This window comes from Triturus cristatus, chromosome 1_1, assembly GCF_964204655.1.
Source record: "Triturus cristatus chromosome 1_1, aTriCri1.1, whole genome shotgun sequence".
NCBI classification, from domain to species: Eukaryota; Metazoa; Chordata; class Amphibia; order Caudata; family Salamandridae; genus Triturus; species Triturus cristatus.
This window is the reverse complement of record NC_140579.1, coordinates 677,300,736-677,323,878: the sequence shown is the minus strand read 5'-3', so window position 1 is coordinate 677,323,878 and position 23,143 is coordinate 677,300,736. Positions and strand designations below refer to the sequence as shown.

The window sequence follows — 23,143 nt, the reverse complement described above, 5'->3', positions numbered from 1 at the left end:
CCATTTTATGCTACTATGCACCCGTTCAGTCACATTTTATACTACTCTATAACCGTGTGCATCCCTTTGGCTGGCACAACAGGTTAGGGATTTAAACACTCGCTGCTGGCATCCTAAGTGATCCGGTTGTCACAAATTCAAGGCTTAGGCCAGATTAGCTGCTCACCCTTAGTGGTCGGTAAATTGAGCGCCATTAAACTGCATTACAGTTTTCACCTGTTAATTCACAGCTCTTAGAAACGTCAGAAGTGCTTTTTAAAAAGAAGCCATTTTATTACAGGAGAAGGAAGTTAAATGCCAAATGTTAACAACGTAAAAGTGCAGTTTACATGCCTTGGCCTACACCATTTACTAACGCGTCGTATGGGTGAGGCTCGAAGATCTGAGCGGACATTTGTGTAGCACTTTGAAAGATTTCTTTTCGCACTTGGAAAAAAACAAAATGCAGTAGACAAAAAATGGGGTTTAGTTGTGGAGGGCACGGGGCAGTCGGACTTGGAAAGAGAAAGGATAGATGAAAGGGAAGTGAAGTATGCAATTACGCAAGCTAGAAGAGATTTACTGTCACCAGGGCTTTAAGTGGGGAAAAAACTGGGGGTGCTCTAAAAGGGGCGGGGCAAACCTCAAAGGGGTGTGGCCTATCTAAGTAGGGGCATGGTCTAAATCAGGGGTCTTCAAACTGTGGGGCGCGACCCCCAGGGGGGCCGTGGAGTGATGCAAAGGGGGTCGCGCCTTCCCAGTCACACTTCTGCCCAGGCCCAAGGGCTTCAGCCCCCCTCCCCCTTCCCCCGTCCTGTGTCTCAGCCCGGGCTGCTGCAGTGAAACTTGAGCTGCTGGGGGCTCAGCTGGGCAGTGTCTGGATTCCTATCTCCGGCACCCCCGTGTTTTTTCACAGGTCTTTAAAGACCATTTGCATTTTAGCATGCCTTTGTAAACTGGTTACAGAGGCTTAGGTTTTTTTGCTGGTTCCAGTACCCCCTGGGTCCCCACTGTGCCTATTCCTTACATTTGGATTTTACATTCACTGCAGTAGTGTGAGAATGCATTTCATGGAAAGGAATACAAAGTTGGCTTCCTGGGGGCCCCCTGTGTGAAAGTTTATTGTGCTTTTGAAGCACCTGCTGCAGCGTTTCTTTCCCCGGCAATTACCAGGCCTCACATAAATGTCAAGATAACTCGTGTGATTAATTATCTTCCTGGAGAGAGATCAGTGTTTTGTATAGTTGAGGTTTTGACTTAGGTGAAGTTAGTGCAGAGGGTTAATATGCCTGCTGCAAAAAACGTGTACCAAGTAGATTACAGAGTGCGTATGATGTGAAGAGATCAGCAGGTTACTGCTTTCAAAAGAGACATCCTTTTGTTACTTGCAATTTATAACTTAAAGTCCTAATATAGAATAGTGAGCTATTAACTTTCATCCTAGAACAGCATGCACACTACAAATAATAACTTATTAGACCATTGATTAATGTTGCAAAAAGGGTTAATTTGGCTAGAAATCAATTCTTATTATTAAAGGAAACTCCCAACTATGCTGTTTCTTTTTCGACTCTGAGTTTGTGCTTCTCCACACCAAGCACTCTTGAACTATACTGCCTACCAGTATGGATGACATGTGACTCCTATACTTTTAGTCCTTTGGCTTATGTAACATTTCCTATACACTGATTTACACACTTATGATTGTCTCTGTGTAATGTGTGTGTGATGCAAAGTGCTCGGACACCCTACACTGGTATGAGTGGCACTATATAACTAATTCAATGCATCTGAGAGTGTGGGGTTATGGAGACTTGGTCACTGTTAAAGGGTGCTAGTGAGAGAATCCGTGGTGGGGGTGTGGGGTTATGGAGACTTGGTCAATGTTAAAGGGTGCTAGTGAGAGAATCCGTGGTGGGGGTGGTCATTGGGGGGGCACCAACAAACATTGTCGCACAGGGCACCACCAGCACTGAAGCCGGCCCTGGGAAGTATGCACAGATAAGCGCTGAAAATACCGCTTTAGGTGAGATAAATGTGAGAGACTGTTAGAGATGAGGGCAGTGAAAGGACAGAATGGCAAGAGGTGATTAAAGGTGAAGTGAGAGGTTGAATGGGGAGAGTTCAGAAGTTGTAAAAAGGGGTGAAAGAAAATGACCTGCAAAGTGAGAGAGGGATCCGGGGTTAGGAGAGGAGAGAGGGATGGAAGGGAGGGGGTGAGAGGAAAGCTGCATGGGTAAACGGCTTAACTCTACACAAAACCGCCAGGGTTTTAAGGGACCCCTGCTTCTTCCGGTCAGGGCCAGGTGAGCTTCTAATGTGGCAGCACGTATTGCTGCAGAGTGGAAGGCCCTTCACAAAGGTTGACTTGAAATCTTTCTGATGATAATTGCTGTATTTTGGTTATAAATGGGTACTGATTGGGTGAAATCTTTCCTCAGCGTTACTGTGTGTAACAAATATCAAAATAATGAAGCAATGCTATCCCAAAATACGCTGCATCACATAACCTCATTTACATTTTCATCCCACGCAATTTAGTCAACAGGTTTAGACATTTTTATCAGGAGGGGGTCCTTACGCCTCAAAATGTTGACAGGGGGGTCTCGGTATCCAAAAGTTTGAAGACCTCTGGTCTAAATAAAGATAACTAGTGTAGCAGTACCCCGTGCTCTGACAAGCCGTCAGCTCTAGGACTCCTCAGAGTGTCATTAGATTTAGAATTCCCCGCTCAGGCTTGCTCTCTCCCCTCCTAAGAAAACATGCCTCTGTCAGAGACCCACCCACCCCCTTCTTTTAAAAAAAAAAAAACTTCGCCGAAGCAGTGCTTTGCGGAAAGGCAATCTGCAAATGTGGGCCACTATTTTTTAGCGTGCCCCGGATGATTTTTTTATCCCAATCCAACCCTGCTGACCTACAGTAAACTGCGTGGTGGAAAGGTCTATTTTCAAAACCGCTTTCAGGAAGCAGTCACTTTACCTGAAAGAAAAAGTTCAAGGGTAACACGTCCTCTTTCATTGTATATAGTCCTTTAAAAAGTTGTCATTTGCTCAAAATAAACCCTAAATTTTCTTGCGTGACACTATCCTATTTTTTAAAAATCTCAACTGATTTTGTGGTTTTGTGCTCAGACCAGACTAGTTCTGCAGTGCTCCGCACCGTCCTATCTGGTTATGTCTATTAGATAGGTCCAGTTCACATAACGTTTCTGAAAAGGTATCTTATCGTTGGAATGAGGTGTTTTTGAAAAACATGGCGTCCGTTCGGTACTTACATAAACTCCGGTCAGGGTGAGCCCAAATGCCAATGTCGAGAGCTCTGCTGGCCTCTGGCATATGCGCGATACTCAACTCAGAAACTGGCAATCGAAGTGGTACCTCCGAATCGGAGGACCGAAGTGGACTTTAAAGGAAGACCTTATAATCGAGCTCAGACGCGCAACACCCATTGGGTTTAAAGGGCTTCAATCCCCCCCCACCCCCGTCGTGTGTGGCAGCCCGGGCTGACACAGCTTCCCGGGTACACACAGCCGAACCAGAGTACTTCACAGGTCTTTAAAAGACTATTTGCATGTTAATGATTCTTGTCGTTTTTTCACCCCTTCTTAGAGCCCCTGCATCTCCACACTTCCTACTGCTGGAATAATGAGCCCCCCCACCCCCCCTCCCGAAATTTTTCCTTAGCCCCTCCCAAAATTTGTCTCTAGTTGCGCCTCTGATCGAACTGCTGTGGGGATGCCAGGGGTACTGGGAGCGCATTCGCTTGATTTGCTTAAGAATGTGTGTAACAATAGTCCAAGAAAAAAAAAGAAAACGGACTACCTTTGCGAGGCCCGAAAATAGAGCCCGATAGAGACCCCTTTTGAGGCTCCCTGAAAATAACTACCGGTGCTCAGACCCGGCCCACTTTAAGCCCTGACTGTCACATATGTCATCGTTGCTAATTTGCTTGCAGCAGATTTAAAAACACAGAGAGACACTGCGGGGAAACAGACCGGCCCCCCGCAGAACTGTCGAAGTCAGCTAAGGTATTGTGATTTTCTCAATTAACATTTGTTAAGTAGTCGCGCCATAAGCTAGAATCCCAGTAGCGAAGTTGCGGCCTAAAAGAAGTCGTTGAACAGGATTTCAAATGTAGCCAACAGCTTATGTGTTACTCAGCGGGGAAATAAGGGCCACGGGGCACGTCGTAACGGCCATTGGGCACTTAATAGCGAAGAAAAACGGCCAGGGAGTCACGTCATGTCTTTATGGCCGAGGGGTATGACGGAACGGCAAACTAGTATAAAATATGAAAATGACAGGACCAGCTACAAGTGCATCAAGGAGGCACTCGTAAAGGTTACGCACAAACAGAAACATACAAAAGTGTAACCGGAAATGTAGAGACTTCTGAAAGGTTTCTGATGTCACTGTTTGGCTCCTATCAAAAATCGGTTAGAATGCAGACAACATATACAGTGTCAGAGGCGCAACTAGAGCCAAATTTCGCGGGGGCTACTAAAAATTTTAGGGGGGGGGGGGGGGGGCTGATTCTTCCAGCAATATGCAGAGTGGACATGCAGGGTCTCTAAGAAGGGGTGAAAACACAACAAAGCCTTGTTAGTAAGTAAATGGTCTTTTAAAGGCCTGTGAAGTACTTGGGTGCGGCTGTGTGTGTGCCCAGGAAGCTGTCTCAGCTGGGCTGACACACACGACGGGGAGGGAGGGGGCGCGTGGCTGAAGCCCTTTGAGCCCAATGGGCGTTGCGCGCCTGAGTGTCTTCATCCTGGTTTAGGATAACAGTTCTGCGGGGGGTGGTCGGTCGCCAACAGTGTCTCTTCTTGTAAAGTGAGGCTGCTGACCGGAGTGCAGGGAGGTCACTGTGCTGCTTCTCTGGGGCCTCCGAGGTCAGCTCTGAGGCCTGGAAACCCTAGCAGGCTGCCCAGGTGCAGTGAGAGAAGAGAAACTCGAAACCGCGCCCCGCCCCAACCTCTAAGCAACACCGACAAAACAGTAACAAGCCAGTTTGATTGGTTGGTCAGTGTTGCTCTGCAGAGGTTCAGTGCTTAGACAGGAGGAGGGGCCATCGCGCTGTGTGAGGAGGAAGCATGGGATTGCCAACCAAAACAATCACTTAGTGAAATCGCTTCCGCTGACGTCAGTTCTTGTACATAGCTTTCCGCGCCAGGAACGCAGAGCCATGCAAGAGACCGACACTGGTGCCAAAAAATCTAGGGCCCTGAAAAGGATAGCCTTAACCCTAGATGTCGGTTCGCAGAACGGGGAGGATGGGTGGGTCGGTGAGGAATCTAACTAACTAATGTTTCTTACAAATACATCGTTACCGAAGGTAAGTAACTTGTTCATCTGAAAGAAACACGTTAGTTAGATTCCTCACCTTAGAATAGATACCCAAGCAATACCAACCCCGGTGGTGGGTCTGCGAACCAAGATCACACCAGAAAGTCCTGGAGGACAGAACGGCCAAAGAAGCCATCCCTCCGGACTTGGCTGTCTAGGCAATAGTGCCTGGCAAACGTGTGCAGCGAAGCCCACGTCGCCGCCTGACAGATGTCCTGCAAAGGGACACCCCATCCCAAAGCAGTAGTAGCCGCCGTGGCCCGAGTAGAATGGGCTCGCAGCCCAACAGGAGGGTCCTTTTTTGCCAAGGAATAACAGATTTTTATACACAAAACGACCCACCGGTAGATGGTCCGTTTGTGCACAGCTTTTCCCTTCTTTGCACCCACGTAGCCAACGAAAAGCTGGTCGTCCACTCGGAACTGTTTTGTGCGGTCCAAATAAAAGGAGAGTGCACGTTTTGGGTCCAGACGGTGGAGCCGCTCTTCCTCTTTGGAAGGATGCGGAGGCGGAAAGAAGGTGGGCAAGGTGACAGATTGCCCAAGATGAAAGGGGGTCACCACTTTCGGTAGAAAGGAAGGACGAGGCCGAAGGACAACCTTGTCCGGATGAACAGATAGGAAAGGAGGCTTGGACGATAGAGCCTGGAGCTCACTCACCCGTCTAGCCGAGGTGATGGCTACCAGGAAAGCAGTCTTAAGAGTCAGAAGACGAAGAGGACAATTGTGAAGAGGCTCAAAGGGAGCGCACATCAGAAATGTTAGAACAAGATTCAAGTCCCACTGAGGCATTACGAAAGGGACAGGAGGAAACGTGTGAGTAATGCCTTTGAGAAAGCGTGACACCACAGGAGACTTGAAAAGAGAGGGCTGATCAGGAAGCAGTAAGAAGGCAGAGATGGCAGCAAGATAACCTTTCAAGGTGCCCAAGGCAGAGCCCTGCTGGGCTAAAGAAAGAAGAAAGAGGAGAACCTCAGAAAGAGGGGCAGAAAGGGGATCCACAGCCTTTGCTGTGCACCATGCCACAAATTTGTTCCACCGGCAGGCGTATACCGTCTTTGTGGAGGGACGCCTGGCTGCCAGAATGATATCACAGACTTCAGGAGGCAAGTCAAATGGCATCAACTGCCGCCGCTCAATCTCCACGCATGGAGGTGGAGGCTGGACAGGTTCGGGTGGAGGACCGTCCCCTGCTGCTGCGACAGAAGATCCTCCCGAAGGGGCAGACGTATCGGAGGATCGGTCAACATACTGAGTAGCTCGGGATACCAGTATCTCCGTGCCCAATCCGGAGCCACTAAGATGACTTGGGCCCGGTCGCGCCTGATCTTCTTCAGCACTCTGGGCAGAAGTGGTATAGGCGGAAATGCGTACAACAGACCACAACTCCACTCGCGACGAAAAGCGTTGCCGAGCGAGTGCCGCCTTGGAAATTCCAACGCGCAGAACTGCTGACATTGCGCGTTCTCGTCGGTGGCGAATAGATCTAACCAAGGCTCTCCCCACTGCTGAAAGAGACCTTGCGCCACCTCGGAGTTCAGACGCCATTCGTGATCCATCATGCACCGGCGGCTGAGTTCGTCTGCTCTGGCGTTCAGAGAGCCCGCCAGATGTTGAACCACCAGGGTGATGCCCTGGTGTTCCAGCCATGTCCAGAGGCGCAGAGCCTCCTGACAAAGGGTCCACGACCCCACCCCGCCCTGTTTGTTGCAATACCACATGGCGGTGGTGTTGTCCATGAACACCTGCACGACACTTCCCCGGACAGAGGGAAGGAAGGCTTTCAGTGCAAGTCGAATCGCTCTCAGCTCCAACAAGTTGATGTGGAGGCGAGACTCCGCCGGAGACCAGAGGCCTCTGATCTCCGCCTCTCCCATATGGCCACCCCATCCCAGGAGGGACGCATCCGTCACCACGACATGCTCCGGTAGGGGTAGGGAGAGGCTCTTGCCCGTGACCAAATCGCGGTCCGTGAGCCAGCACTGCAACTGCTGTGCAGTGCCCTCCGAGATCAAGACATGGTCGGACAGGTTGCCGTGATGCTGGGCCCACTGAAACTTCAGGTCCCACTGCAGAGCCCGCATGCGCCGCCTGGCGTGATTCACTAGTAGGATGCAGGAGGAAATCAGCCCCAGAAGCCGCAACACTAGCCTGACCGAAACCCAGGATAGAGGCCGAAAGATGGGAATCAGGGCCTGTATATCCCGGACCCGCTGTTCCGGTGGATGGACCCGGAACTGCGCCGAATTGAGAACAGCTCCGATGAAGAGGAGCTTCTGAGAGGGGCTCAAGTGAGACTTCGGCACGTTGATGGAAAACCCCAGCAAATGCAGGAGGTCCGCCGTAGTCTGGAGGTGGGAGACGACTGTCTGGGGCGAGCCCGCCTTCAACAACCAGTCGTCGAGATAGGGGAAGACTGGAACCCCTGATCTGCGCAGATGAGCTGCGACCACCGCCATCACTTTCGTGAACACCCGATGGGCACTGGTAAGGCCGAAGGGGAGCACGGTGAACTGAAAGTGCTCCTGACCCACCGTGAACCGCAGGTAACGCCGGTGGGCCGGCAGGACGGGGATATGGAAATAAGCGTCCTGCAAGTCCAACGCTACAATCCAGTCTCCAGGGTCTAGGGCAGCTAGAACCTGAGCCAAAGTCAACATTTTGAACCGTTCCTTCCGGAGAAAGGCATTGACGTTCCTGAGGTCCAAGATAGGGCGTAGGCCTCCTTTGCCCTTCTTGGGAACCAGAAAGTAGTGGGAATAACAACCACAACCTACTTCTGGGCTCGGAACGCGCTCGACGGCCTCTTTGGCCAAGAGGGCCGAAACTTCCTCATGCAGAAGATTCAAATGATCCTCCGAGATACGGTGGTGCTGCGGTGGCATGGCTGGAGGGGTCGTCTCGAAGGGGAGGGAGTAGCCCCTTCGGACGATTTGCAGCACCCACCTGTCCGAAGTAATGGTACGCCAGTGGAGCAGGTGATGGCGAACCCAGCCTCCCACTGGCGAGGAATGGGCCTGAAAGCTCGGACTAGGAAGGCTTTGAGGCGGATGCTGCCGGGGTGGATGTGGACTGACCGCGTTGTCCTCCAGTACCGCCTCGGTGGAAACCACATCCGCGACCGCGTGCAGGCTGGTTCTGCGGCCGGTGGCTAGGCGGACGTGAGGAGGTGTCCCTTCCTTGGCCACGAAAGGAGCAAAAAGCGGAAGTTTGTGGCCGTGGGGCCGAGAGGCCCAAGGACTTGGCTGTAGCCCGGGAGTCCTTGAAACGAGCCAGCGCACTGTCCGCTTTCTCACCAAAAAGGCGAGCGCCATCAAAAGGCATGTCCATGAGTGTGCTCTGGACATCCCCTGAAAAGGACGTTGGCCGCAGCCAGGCGTGACGTCTAAGCGCCACCGTGGTAGAAATCGCCCTACCCAGCGAGTCCGTAGTGTTGAGTCCACATCGGATGGCATGGCGCGCTGCATCTCTCCCATCGGCCAGAGCCGAGGAAAGCCGTGCCCGGGCCTCCTCCGGGCGCAGTGGCAGCACATCCTCCACCGTATCCCACAGAGAGTGGGAATAACGGTCCAAGAGACAGGCGGTGTTTAAAGACCGCAGGCCCAAACTGAGCTAGGAGAACAGTTTCTTACCGAACTGTTCCAGTCTTGTGGAATCCCGGTCCGGAGGAGCGGACGGGAAGGAGGATTGGGAGGTAGAGGCCTGGATAACCAGACTCTCGGCGGTGGGGTGTTGGGACAGAAAACTGGGGTCGCCCGGAGCAGGGCGGTGGCGCCTGGCAACATTGCTATCCACAGGAGGGACTGTGGAGGGCTTGGACCAGGTGCCCTGCAGAACGTCAGTGAGGGCCTCATTGAATTGCAGCAGAGGCTCAGTGGAGCATGCGGCAGACTGAAGCACCTCAGTGAGGATGTTAGTCCTCACAGCCACGGCAGGCAGCTCAAGCCCAAGAGCCGCGGCCGCCTTGCGCAGCACCACAGAAAAGCTGCACCCTCCTCCGAAGCCACAGTCGGAGGAGAGATGAATCCAGTGTCCGGTGAGGTATCCAAGCCACTGGCCTCCCCCAGTTCATCTGCCCAGTCCTGTGAAAGTTGCCCTTGAAGGGCCATAGGGTCTTCAGACCCCTCCCAGTCGCCCCCGTCATCCGATTCCTGGTAAACAGGAGGAATGATCGGAGCCGGTCGATAGACATAATGTGTCTCTAGCGGCGTCCGATGCGGCGTCGGGACCGGACAGGGGCTGAACCGGGGATCGATGTCGACCGGAGTCGGCGTCGGAGGTGGCACCGGTGTCGACGCCGGCGGAGGAGGCGTGACAAGGTCGACCGGCGTCGACGGGGGCCCAGGCTCGGGCCCCTCGGGGACCTGCGGCGTCGGGCCGGAGCCTCCAACGGCGCCGGGGCCAGAGCCGCCGGCACGCAAGGTCGCCCAGTCGAGTCCGCGGGGCCCGAAGGCGCGCCAGCGGGGGTCGACGGCGGGGCCAGGCTCCTCATGGCCGAGAGGAAGGCACTGACCTCTGCCGGCGTCGCGTCAGTCCCAGGGACCGGCGGGTATGGGGACTTGCGCGGCGCCTGTGGCTCCTGCGGAGCCGCGGGGGTGGAACCACCCTGACCCTCGGCCGAGTCGCGCGACCGGCGAGGGGAGTCTGAAGAGCAGTGTCGCCTCTTGGACTGCTTCGACTTACCCGAAGACTTCGAGCCAGACGAGCGACGATGTCGAGTGCGGCTCCGCGACCGATCCTTGGACCTCCTCCTGGACCGGGATCGAGAGGGGCGCGGAGCCGAGTGGCAAAGCTCGAGAAGCTTGCTGGACCGCTCCCGCCTAGCTTTCGAGGTCAGGGCCATACAATCGGAGCACGACTCCGCGTCGTGGTCGAGGCCCAAGCAGTACAGGCACCGGCGGTGATGATCGGTCACTGATATCAGTCGGTGACAGTCGTCGCAGGCCTTGAAACCAGGCATCCTACCGGCACCAGAGTCGAGAAAGTGACCAAAAAGAGTCGAAAAAGTTAGGCAAAAATTGACTAAAGGGGTAGCTCTCCCGGATCGGCGCTTACTGGCGCGGAAAAAAGAAGAACTGACGTCAGCGCGCGAGGGCGGCATCTAAGTACTCCGACGTCATTCCGGCGCACAACGCCAACGACGGACGCGGAGCCGCAGACGACGCCTAGCGACGCGCAAGGGGTATTGCTACAAAAATATTCCGGATCCCGTCTGACGCCTGGGGATATTCTAAGGTGAGGAATCTAACTAACGTGTTTCTTTCAGATATAGAAGTTAAATACAAGAGGATCAAACCAAGGGGGATATTTACAAGCCCCGATCGCCATCGAAGCGTCACTTTTTCTGAAGCTCAAGTGCAATTACCCATATTTGCAAGCTGGCGCTGAGCCAATTAAAGTGGCCTAACGCCACCTTGTAAATATGCCCCTTTCTGCTGCAGTCCTCCGCGGCAAAGTGGCGTGCAGTGGGTATTCCACCACAACACTCAATTGCTTTTTGACGCTGACCCAGATTTACAAGTTTGGGGGAGTGTCAAAAACTAAGGCTAGGGAATACCTGGTCTTAGAATGGCGATACGAGGAGAAATTATTTACTTTTCCTCTTTTTTTGCTCTTACCTGTGTGCTGCATTCTGCAGCACACATAGAAAGAGCAAATCACCATTACTGATTGTTTATGTGCAGGAACCTGTCCCTTCCTGCACACAAACAATAGCCCCTGCAGCACAGGCACCCTTGCAACATGGCGTCAGGGTGCCTGCGCAGGCGCTAGGCAGCTTTTTTAGCACCAGTGTTGGGGAAAACACAGGGGTGCGCTGTATTTTTGTAAATACGGGACATCCCTGCGTTTTGAAAATGTCAGAGCGCCGCATTGCCAAATTTGGTGTAACATCATGCTCCACCATTTTCTTGTACGTATGCCCCAAACACTTCATGTGGCAAACCAGCATTAATTATTACAACCCTGGCCCATAACCAGTGCAATAACCTCTGTCCTACTGGAGCAACTACAAGTACTTTTTATGAAATTTAATGGAGTACATTTGAATAATTCCGGACATTTTTTATTTCAATAATATTTAAGATGCCTGAGTTTGGAACAAATATCCTAATCATGCAGATTTTGGGTCTATAAATGTGTGAGGTCTCCAATACAAGAGAAGTTAAGTATTCTTTTTACACAGGTCTGGCATAGCTGGAGCGGTTTCCGAAGATGTTTCCTATAACACGTGAGACTGCTCCGACTTGTCTGGATACCAAATAGAAGCCAAATTGGCTCCTTAACGATGTTAGACGAATGTGGAATGTGCGCACAGAAAATTGCACTTTGAAGTCCCTTCTTATGCAGGCTCCGAGGTTTTAACTTTATTACAGTGCACATAAACATACAGCACATTTTCTAAATTCAAACTTCTAAAAAACCTATGAGAACCTATATGCCTGTAGCGTTCATCAATATAATTCCTAAATGCTTCAAATGAATGCAGGCTTGAAAAATTAATTTCTTAGGACCCGTATATCTAAACAATTCCAGATTGCTAAATGTGCTACAAAAATGACATTCATTAGGGTGTAGCCGTACCGGAAGAGTTTATAGGCAAAGCTGGAATATTCACACCTAAACACCTGTTTTTACACTGTGTAAACACCTTGCAGAAAGTGCAAAGTCTTGGAGCCCGCCCTGCAAAAACCGGCCTGTCGATTTGTATTTAGTATATTACCTCTCCCTTTAAGGCGCTTTCAAAGCACAGGTATATGAAAAAATTGTACCTCAAATTCGAGATAAGACACTTGTTAAAAGCAAATGTCCAATTAAAGTGATTCGGAATTTTTTTTTACTAAACATCACACCCTAAGCAGGATTTAAACTGGCGGAGGGCCTAGCCTTTTCTAGTGCAGTGTAGAGAGTGAGTGCAGCACCAAATCAACCAGGTCAGTCGCACTCGAAAACCTGAATCCCATTAAGTGAATATTTGGAATCCCTATGACTATCTTGCAATGTATCCTACAAACGTTGCTAGACCGATTCAAACATAGCTGCCAAGGTTTCAGAACGCTATGTGTGACATTTACACAATTTAAGTGCAATTATGAGAGACATTTTAACGACTATGAGTGACACCTTCTCGCAAAATCAAGCAATAAAGACGAGGGAAACGCATATCAGAAATGAGGGGGCGTGGCTTGGCCGGCTGCAAGATGGCCGCACTCTAAGTGGGCTCTGCCGACCAAGCTCTCAATCCGGCATTATCCTGCAGATAATGACAAATTGTCTGCCTGGCTCCGGCATCTATACCCTTACCTTGTTCCGGGCTGCCACTGGATGCTTGCTGCTGCCCGCTCCGCCGCTCCTGTGCTGAGTTCAGCATCTGGGCCTGCTCCTCATGACTGGGCCGACCAGTCACTTCAATAAGGCCTCCTCGCTGCCACTCGCCCGTGCCTGGGTGCCGACCTGGCTTCTGCTCCTCTAAGCTGCCGGGGGGGCCTGGGTAGTGCGTCGCCTGCTGGAGGTTCTGTGCGGTGAGGCTTGGGGGCCTGTTTGCCGTACCGCCCGGCCCGCTGTGCTTCTGAGTGCGGGGCCGCCTGTTCCTGTACCGGCGCCTGCTGGGCCAGTCATCGCTTTGCCCGGGCCGGGCGACGCGGGTAGCTCGCCCCCGTGATTCTTTGCCGCTGTTTAGGCTCCTAGTGGTGCGCCTTCCGCCTCATCGGAGCCCGGCTGCGGCCTTCTTCACTCTTCGCCCCCTCACTGAGCCGCCGGCCTTCTCTGTGGCCCGTCCTCCTGCCTGGACCCCTCCCCGGGCTGACGTGGCTGCGCACCAGCCATCACTTCATGCTCCTGTCGGCCACCCGAGGCCCGACGGATCCCGCCTCCGGCACAACTCCTGTTCAGTGCTGCACTTCTGCTGGTGCCCTCGGGGACCACAACACGCATTGCGGCCTCACAGGGTAGACCTCCTCACTTCCTCCTGCTGCCAGCACATGTGAAGGGCCGACTGCCACCTGACTCCTGTGGACGGGGTGAGTGCAAGCTTTGCAGTGGGCTGCTGCGGCTGGGTTGGGGGTAGCGCATACCACACCTCGGGGCCCCTGCACCTGCCTCCCCTTTAATCCTCTGCTGCCCTGAGGGTTTTAGCCCCCTGTGCTTTGGGCTGCGCGCCTCCCTTACATCCCTGCCATGCCGCTCTCCGCAGCTGCACCCCCTGTAACGCCTGCACAGCTTCCACTGCACGTGCTCCCTGCCTGGTGGCACACAGACTCACCATCGGCACGCCTCGTTGGGCCAGGCCCGCCGCATTAGTGCCACACGCTCACATTGCCGGCTGGCTTGACTGCCCGGGTGGGGCCTGCTGATATCTCTCGAGGTGTGGGACCGCATAAACTGCCTTGGCTCTCTTCTCCTGGCACCTTCTTTGACGTTGCCTGCTGTATCATCCACTTGCTCTACTTGTCGTCCTTGTAGGTAGCGCTGGAGACTGTTGCCTTGCTATTCGGCGGCGCTCTTTCCCCTCCTGGCTGGTGACATGGTTAAGGCTGACCCCAAACAACCCAGACTTACTTTCGACCAGCACTGGCAGATGCGCCAGGAAGGCGCGGTCACCGACGGAGGCGATTTCCCCCCCTCCTCCCCGCCCCACCCGCGGAGATGGCCGCCTCCCGGGAGGATGACCTCAAGACCATCATGCTGGAGGTCAAATCCACCGTCTCTGGCATAACTGCCCAGCTGGACCAGCTTTCCACACGTCTGGATGTGGACAAATCGCGGGTGGACTCGCACGACAACCGCTTGCTGCATGTCGAGACGAGGGTATCTGACGCTGAAGACGCCGTAAACCAGGATCGTCAAACTCCTGCAAATTGATAAAATCCTAGAGCTCATACGCACCAAAAACGAGGACTTGGAGGCCCGTTCTCGAAGGAGTAACCACCGAATCACGGGGGTGCCTGAGTCCACGAACATTTCACGAATGGAGGATTTTGTGGAACAATTGGTGCACGAACTGTTTGGTGATGTGCTCTCCCCAGTCTTTATTGTGGAGCGAGCCCACCGCTCCCTCGGCCCTCGCCCCATCATCGCTAAAATCCTCAACATTCGGGATTGCGACGCCATCCTCCGGGCGGCCAGGGACTAGGGCGAGATCCGTCATCAAGGTAACTCCATGTCCTTTTACCCGGATTACACCCTGGTGGTGCAGGCTGCCCGCCGTGAGTTTCTGCCTGCAAAATCGATCCTCCAAAAGCACGAAGTCTCCTATCCCCTCGCATACCCAGCCAAGCTACGTGTCAAACAGGGCTTGATGGAAATGGCCCTTTTTGCGGGGTTATCCCAAAACTTTTTGCTTTTTCCCCCTTTATTTTTCCTGACCTGTGGTTGTTGGCGATAGAACTCTGGGCACTTTACCACTGCTGATCAGTGCAAAAGTGCATATGCTCTCCCTGTAAATTGTTATTGTGAATGGTTATCCATGATTGACATATTTGTTTTACCAGTAGGTCCCTAGTAAAGTGTACTGAGTGTGCCAGAGCTGGTAATTCAAATGCTACTAGTGGGCCTGCAGCACTGATTGTGCCACCCACCTGAGTAGCCCTAAAATGGTGTCTCAGGCCTGCCACCGCAGTGCCTGTGTGGAGTCTGTGAACTGCCATGTTGTCCTGGCCAGTATACACACATGCCAGGCCTGACCCTTCCCTTTTCTTAGACATTGGACACCCCTATGGCAGACCCAAGGTACCCCCACTGGGCAGGGTGCAGTGTATGTGAAAGGTAGGACATGTACTAGTGTGGGTAACATGTCCTGATAGTGAAATACTGCCAAATTTGTTTTTCACTATTGAAAGGCCATCTTGCCCATAGGATAGAATGGGGAATGCTGTGTCCCATGTGTACCTGCATATCTCCCCAAAGGAGCAAGGTGGGAAGCTGAAGTCTGGCATCCCTGAACTCAGAATTTGATGACACATCTTTTAAGGAGAATGGTTTTTAAATTCTGTGTTTGAAAATAGCACTTTTAGAAAGTAGCTATTTTCTTGTTCAACCTTTCTGTGTGCCTCTGCCTGTTTGTGTATTGACTGTCTGGTTTGTGAGTGACAGCGGCTGGGGGTGGCTGTAGGAGGCTGGGTGAGTCAGCACTAGGCTGAATAGACCTATCTGCATTTGGAGTGGTGGGAGGAGTTGCACCTGGGTCTGAATAGGGCTGTGCCTGCCTTCCACAATGCTGGCTCCACCTCCTGTGGTGCGTCTGATGGCCCTGGCCCACACTCCCAAAGGAAGAAGACATGCCCTGGCTGAGGACACATAGAACTGATTTGGACTGGATCCTGGACCCCTCACACATGTAAGAACAAAGACTTTTGGGGTATAAAAGTAAGAGCTGAAACCCCAGTACGATTAGACTACTTTTGCCAACAAGAGGAATCCCTGCCAAAGAAGATCAGCTGAAGAGACTGGAAAGGAAGACTGCCCTTGCTGTGTGTTCTGGGGCTGACCTACAGTTTGCTGTTACTACTAAGGAAGGGGACAGGGGACTTTGCTGTGTGTTGTGTTCCCCCCACCTGCTTGAAGGAAGGACTTTGCTGTGTCCAGGAATAAGTGTCTCCAAGGGCCTGAGAAGAGCTGGCCTCCTGTTAAAACTCAGGAACACAAAAGTTTACCCAAGACTTCTACAATCAAGAGGAACCTCTGCCCAAGGAGATCAACGGAATAAACTGAGGAGAAGTACTGTCCTTGCTGTGTGTTCTGGGGCTGGCCTGCAGTTTGCTGATCCTACTGAGGGTGAGGCTGAAGGACTTTGCTGTGTGCTGTGCCCCCCACCCTGCTAGATAACCAAGGACTTTGCTGTGTGCTGTGTCCTGAGAGTCTCCAAGGGCCTGAGAAGTTTCCTGGAAATCTTTCACCGTTGCTGTGTGCGTGTTCCTGTGCACAGCCTGTGCCTGCACAAGACCTGGTTGGTCTCCACGTGTTCATGACCTTAAACTCTGCACCCCGAATTGCGTGTGGCCGTGCTTTGAGGAGAAGCGGTAATTCTCTGTGCACCCGCTTTTCACCGCCGCTGGCCCGAGTTCGTGCTGCCGACGAGAGCATCTGCGTAGCACTGCTGTGGGGAAAGGCCGCGTCATCACGAGAGCAGCCACGAGGCAGTGCTGAGGAAGTGACCGCGTCGTAATCACGATCGGCTGCGAGGCATCCTTGGGAGAAGAACGGTGAGAATCCCACACCGGCACGGGCTGGGAAGCCTCCCCCTCTCTCTCTACTGCATGTGAAAAGGTAACACGCATTTCCAAGTTGACAGTATTACCGCATTGCAACGCGGTAGTTGACTCGCGCGCCTTTTGTGACACGGGTGTTTTGCTGATTCCCGCATTTCAAAGTTGGCACTGTTACCGCCTCACAATGCGGTGGTTGACTCTCGCCCACCCAAACCAGTGCAGCACATTTTGTGCTACAGCAGGGGCATTCTCTTTGATACGGGCACCATTTCCATGATTAACCCACGCTGGCAACAAAGGCTCACAGTCCATTGAGCCTACAAGTATTTTTTTCTTCAGTGAGCTACAAGGAACTGTTTTAAGAGAACTTTACCACAGAGCCTGCAACTTTATTGACATCAAGAACACTAGAAGAGAACCTTTGATTTTGCAACAACTTTATTTATGTATGTTGGTTTGTGGACATTTTTGATCTTGCCTAAATTAGATAAAGATATTTATATTTTTATAACAACCAGTGTGGTGTTTCACTGTGTTACTGTGTGTGTTAGTGCAAATACTTTACACATTGCCTTGGGGATAAGCCTGTCTACTCGTACCAAGCTACCAAGGAGGTGAGCAGGGGTTATCAACAGTGTGCATCCCCCTTGCCCTGACTAGAGTGGTGGTTTCTGCCTGACTTTGGTGCAAGCCTTAGCCAACCAGAAAAGCCATTTCTAACATTGATGGTCAGCAGTGGGGATTTGAACTTGTGTTTGCACTTGACCCACAGTGATTGGTGAACATCACTAGTTTAGCGCAGATCACTAAGCAACCACATACTGAACTTTTTGGTTTTTGGTTCTATTTTTGCGTAACACCCAGAAAGCTTCATGTCTCAGAAGGGGAGTGCAGCAAATGAGAAGGCAGAATTGGAATTTTATATTGAGGATCTGTATTCTTACAAAAAGGATGAGCTCAAACAATTTTGCAAAGATATTGGTTGTGCCCTGAGAAGCAGCTCCAGGAGGGAGGAGCTGCAGGAAGCCTTGAAGGCCTGGTGGGAGGCTAAAGAGGTGAAGGAGACAGATGCTGAAAAGGGAGATGAGAATCCTAGAAGGGATGGATTTGGATCACACGATCTCCCAGTGGGCAGACCGGCCTCAAGGGCTGGCGGCAACCATCCCGGTAGGGGACTCTCCCCAGAGGAGTTACAGGAGAACCAAAGAATCAGAGAACATGAGCTAGAAGTTTTGAAGCTCAAGAGCCAGATGGAAAAGGAGCGCTTGGAAAGCGAAAAGAGCTGAAGAGAACGAGCGCGCTCTTAAGGAAATTAAATTGCTTTTGGCTCATAAGTTAAAAATGAGGGAGAGTGAGTTGGAGCTCTAAAGGCTTGAGGCCATGAGTGTCTCAGGCCAGCAAAAAGAGATCTGTGGCGCTCAGGAAGTGAGCTTCGCTGAGTTGGAGGTGGAGTCCAGCTCAGATGGTGGCAGCAAAATGGTGTTATCTGGTGTTGAGGAAAAAGCGCACACACACCCAGAGATGTGGCGCCTGACTTAAGGGAGGGGGTTGACATACACCAGGGAGTGCAGGTTTATGAGGTAGCTCCAGGGGTGAGCAGTGTCCCTGAAGTAGATTGGGGAACTGACACAGGGGATCATATTCCCAGTGGTGGGAGGGACGCTCTACTGACTCTAGATGAGAGGTGCAGGGAGAGGGGTTCCCCCATGGTAGAAATCCTGGTGTGTGAGTGCGAAGACTGCCCAGAAGAGTGTGGGTTGAGTGACAGAGACCGTCAGACACTGTCTTGCCAATCTCAGGAGAGTGGTGTGGGGTGCTTGTGTGAGGCACTGGAGGGTGAGGCAGAGGGTAGCTTGGTTAACAACTGTGGGGGGCTGTGTGATTCATTGGTTGGAGAGCATATTTTAAGTCCCTGTTTTCCAGAGCTATGCCAACACCCGGTGGAGTTAGATTTCTCTGATTCCAGGGAGCTTGCATTGGAGGCAGACCTCTTGGTGGATTCCAGAGGGTCTGAAGAGGCATTGGGGAGTGATTCCGAAAGTAGTGGCCTGGGTATCTTCCGGTCCTGTGTGGTGGAAGAGGTTCAGTGTAGCCCAGTTAGGTCCCAGTGTAGTGGGAGGGGTGTAGGGGCTCACGTCCTGTCTCAATGGAGAAGGAGTGAGTGTCGGACTGGGTGTCCCAAGGTGCCCGAAACCCAGTTTCAGGGCCTGGAGGGTTCCTTAAGGGAACACCAGGTTGGGGACCTAGGCGGTACCAGTAGACCATTTGAGGGGGATCTCCTAGTGTCAGGAGAACCTGGAGAGTCTGTAAATGGAGCTCCAGTAGTTCTGGTGTCTGGCGGTGCCACTCCACTTGGGAGGGTGCAGAAGTCCAGAGTGAGGGGTCGGAGGGAGATGCATTCCCCAGTGGGAAAACAAGTGGGTCAGGGACCAGCCAGAAGGGCTGAGTCTCCTAGGAGTGACCATGGTGACACCACTTCTGTCCTGGGGGATCTTTGCACACTGTCATATGGACAGGGGTCAGGAGATCTGCGCCAGGCACACTGTCACACGACACAGGAGTCATGTGTTACCCTCGGGGGGGATACTGTGAGAGTCCCCAGAAGTCCTGGAATGCCAGGCAAGTATTCAACCGCAGGGTTTAGTCCCAAGGTTGGGAGGCCAGGTTCAGGATCTGCCTGACCTGGAGGGAAGGACATCTGTAAGCAGTGTCCTGACCGGTTTGGCTTCCAGGGGTACCACTCAAGGTGGGAGGGTGCAGCACTCTGGAGGGGGGTGCAGAGAGAGGGAGTCCTCGCCACTGACCCCGGTGCAACCTGAGGGTTTAGACCCTAGGTTGGGAGACCAGTTGCTGGAGGAAGGTCCTGAACTGGTGGGCGAGTTGTGTTCTGAGGGTGACTCCCCTGGGAGGAGAGGGCAGGACCCCAGAAGGAGAGGGGTAGGGGAAGGAGAACCACGCCCGTGACCTCTGGTCAGCCTGAGGGTACAGACCCTGGGCTGGCGGGCCAGTGTCAGGATACCATACCTGACTTGGCAGGAGGGAGAGTGGAGAAAAGGTGCCAGGCGCCTGGGGCTACTGCCCCCCACTTTCTGAAACCACAGAAGTTAGAGAGGCCTGATAGGCATGAGGCCTGGCTCTCATCACTAACAGATGTCAGTGGCCACTGTGGCTGGTTGTCTTGGTGGACAGATTTGCCCCTGGGAGGGGGGCAGGAGTCACAACCTGTGGGTGGACTGGGTCACACCGCTGTGCTTGTCAGGTGCGTACTGTCTACCAGTGCTGACACATCTGTGAGCGAAGTAAGGTTAGGCGCTGCACAGATGGGGTCCCCAGGTGAGGAGAAGGGTCCCCCATGATTTAGCCTAGTGGGCCCTGAGAGTATGGATAGAAGGATTCAACTGGCTTCAGGAAGGCGTAAAACAGGAATAGTCCCCAGCTGTTCGGGCCAGTTTTCGTGTTCTATCGCCCCAAGCAGGGAATCCCATTGAGGTATTGTTTGGTCTACCCTGGCTTTAGGCTGGAAGGGGATTGTGTTGGAAATGGCCCTTTTTGCGGGGTTATCCCAAAACCTTTTTGCTTTTTCCCCCTTTATTTTTCCTGACCTGTGGTTGTTGGCTATAGAACTCTGGGCACTTTACCACTGCTGATCAGTGCAAAAGTGCATATGCTCTCCCTGTAAATTGTTATTGTGATTGGTTATCCATGATTGGCATATTTGTTTTACCAGTAGGTCCCTAGTTAAGTGCACTGAGTGTGCCAGGGATGGTAATTCAAATGCTACTAGTGGGCCTTCAACACTGATTGTGCCACGCACCTGAGTAGCCCTAAAATGGTGTCTCAGGCCTGCCACCGCAGTGCCTGTGTGCAGTCTGTGAACTGCCATGTTGTCCTGGCCAGTATACACACTTGCCAGGCCTGACCCTTCCCTTTTCTTACACATTGGACACCCCTATGGTAGGCCCAGGGTACCCCCCAGGGCAGGGTGCAGTGTATGTGAAAGGTAGGACATGTACTAGTGTGGGTAACATGTTCTGATAGTGAAATACTGCCAAGTTCGTTTTTCACTATTGAAAGGCCATCTTCCCCATAGGATAGAATGGGGAATGCTGTGTCCCATGTGTACCTGCATATCTCCCCATAGGAGCAAGATGGGAAGCTGAAGTCTGGTATCCCTGAACTCAGAATTTGATGACACATCTTTTAGGGAGGATGGTTTTTAAATTCCGTGTTTGAAAATAGCACTTTTAGAAAGTGGCTATTTTCTTGTTCAACCTTTCTGTGTGCCTCTGCCTGTTTGTGTATTAACTGTCTGGTTTGTGAGTGACAGGGGCTTGGGGTGGCTGCAGGAGGCTGCGTGAGTCAGCACTAGGCTGAATAGACCTATCTGCATTTGGAGTGGTGGGAGGAGTTGCACCTGGGTCTGAATAGGGCTGTGCCTGCCTTCCACAATGCTGGCACCACCTCCTGCGGTACCGTCTGATGGCCCTGGCCCACACTCCCAAAGGAAGAAGACATGCCCTGGCGGAGGGCACCTAGAACTGGTTTGGACTAGGTCCTGGACCCCTCACACATGTAAGAATAAAGACTTTTGGGGTATAAAAGTAAGAGCTGAAACCCCAGTACGGTTAGACTATGTAAGACCTGGGGTCACCAAGCCCTAAGGGGGTAACGTGACTCGAGCGGCTGGGCACCCAAAGGCTTATGTGGCTTATGTGTAAAGCGACCATACAACACACGCATCCACTGAAGCAGGGAACGCACACAATAAGGGACGCCACACTGTAGAGTTTATGTAAATAACTCAAGTTTATCTAAGCAGTTAGATGTAAATGCAGTTCATTAGATGTCAATGGCATTCTCCACATAGGTTAGCATCTGTTTTCACCAATATTACCTAACGGTGCTGTAGGCAGTACCTGATGACCTCAGCGTTATATTCACCAGCAAATACCTTAACATCAGTTGTAAGGTCTGGGAATCGTAGCGCCACACCTGGGGACTAGTAGGGACTCAGGGCAGACTTCGCGGGCTTACCGCCACCCCTGGTACTCTCAGCGCCTCAGTGGGCGGTTACCGCGCTACTCGCACCCGTCAGGCCTCGTACACCTTTGAGCTTAAGAACCCAGCGCTACTCGTGATAATTGCGCATGGAATCCTTGTGAGTAGAGCCCATGCACATAGCGCTACTCGTAATAATGAAGCATTGAACACTTTGGAGCAGAACCTGCAAACATGGCGCTACTCGTAATAATGAAGCATTGAGCACTTTGGAGCAGAACCTGTAAACATAGCGCTACTCGTAATAATGAAACGTTGAACACTTCGGAGCACAACCTGTAAACATAGCGCTGCTCGTAATAATGAAGCATTGAGCACTTTGGAGCAGAACCTGTAAACATAGTGCTACTCGTAATAATGAAGCATTGAGCACTTTGGAGCAGAACCTGTAAACATAGCGCTACTCGTAATAATGGAACGTTGAACACTTCGGAGCAGAACCTGTAAACATAGCGCTACTCGTAATAATGAAGCATTGAGCACTTTGGAGCAGAACCTGTAAACATAGCGCTACTCGTAATAATGAAGTCTCAAGTACTTCTGTGCAGTTCGTGGGGCACCACGCTACTCGGATTTAAGCAAGCCTCAAGTACTTCTGTGCAGTTCGTGGGGCACCACGCTACTCGACAGCCTCGGAGGAAGGGGCAATCCCTCGGAGGGGTGTCGAAGTCTTGAGTGAACAGGGGGAACTCCCACGGAGGGGAACCAGGGTCTCAGGGTGCGGTGTTGCTCCCGGCCTGTAGGGGGCGCACCGGGTCCGGCCCAAGCCTCCTGGGCTTACCTTGATCTCGACGTCTTGAGGCGTCCCAACCAGCTCCGAACTCCGCAGTCGGTCCTTCCGCGACGGGGGCAGGCCACGGCCTCACACCCCTCCACCAGCAGCTGCGACGGCAGCGACGTGGCCCCGGGCTTCTCCGTGGGCCTCGACACGATGAGGGGGCACACTTCAGGCTTCCGGGCCGCAGCGGTGAGCGCGCTCTGGTCCCCGCGCCAGGGGTGGGGTCAAATTAAGTGGGAGAGCTCCGCGCTCAACGGAGATCGATGCAGGGGATCCCAGGCCAGGTCAGGGTGCGCAGGGGTCTCAGCGCTAGTACCTGGTTGATCCCCAGCAATTCCGCAATCAGCCTTGACATAAAGTTTCAGTGGTCAGTTTTGACCTGAAGTCTCAGCATTCGGTTTCAGCATGCAGTCAGGACATGAGGTTTCAGCATTCAGTCCTGATGGCGCAGATGTCTCTGGCGCCCTTGGGGGGTTCTGTTCCTGGGGGGTAGGGATTGAGTTGGCGACTAGGTCCTTCCTAGTCAGGCTGGGCAGAGGTTCCCTGGGTCCTCCTACTGCTGGGCAAGATCAGTGGGCTTTACAGGATCCCTCACTCACTTAAGAAGCAGCACCTAAATCCTGTCACTCTCAGAGGCATAAGTCCCTGGCTAGGCCCTACCGCCTAAAACTCCTGCGTGGATTCTCCAGCTCTGCTTTACCCCACTGGCCAACTAACTAGAAAAAGTTCCCTCCCTCTGTTAAGTATCCCTAGGTCAGGTGCCCTCTATCCAAGGCGGCAAAA

The 23,143-nt window shown here is 52.5% G+C and overlaps 1 protein-coding gene and 1 long non-coding RNA gene across 10 annotated transcripts in view; one reads left to right on the top strand and one right to left on the bottom strand.

Moving 5' to 3' along the window:
* Positions 1 to 23,143, bottom strand: part of LOC146870867 (SWI/SNF-related matrix-associated actin-dependent regulator of chromatin subfamily D member 2-like) — a 1,426,174-nt gene that overhangs the window by 378,529 nt on the left and 1,024,502 nt on the right. The gene's annotated exons all lie outside the window — the stretch shown is intronic.
* The window catches only part of LOC146870870 (uncharacterized), a 119,315-nt gene that overhangs the window by 29,216 nt on the left and 66,956 nt on the right, over positions 1 to 23,143 (top strand). The window lies entirely within an intron of this gene.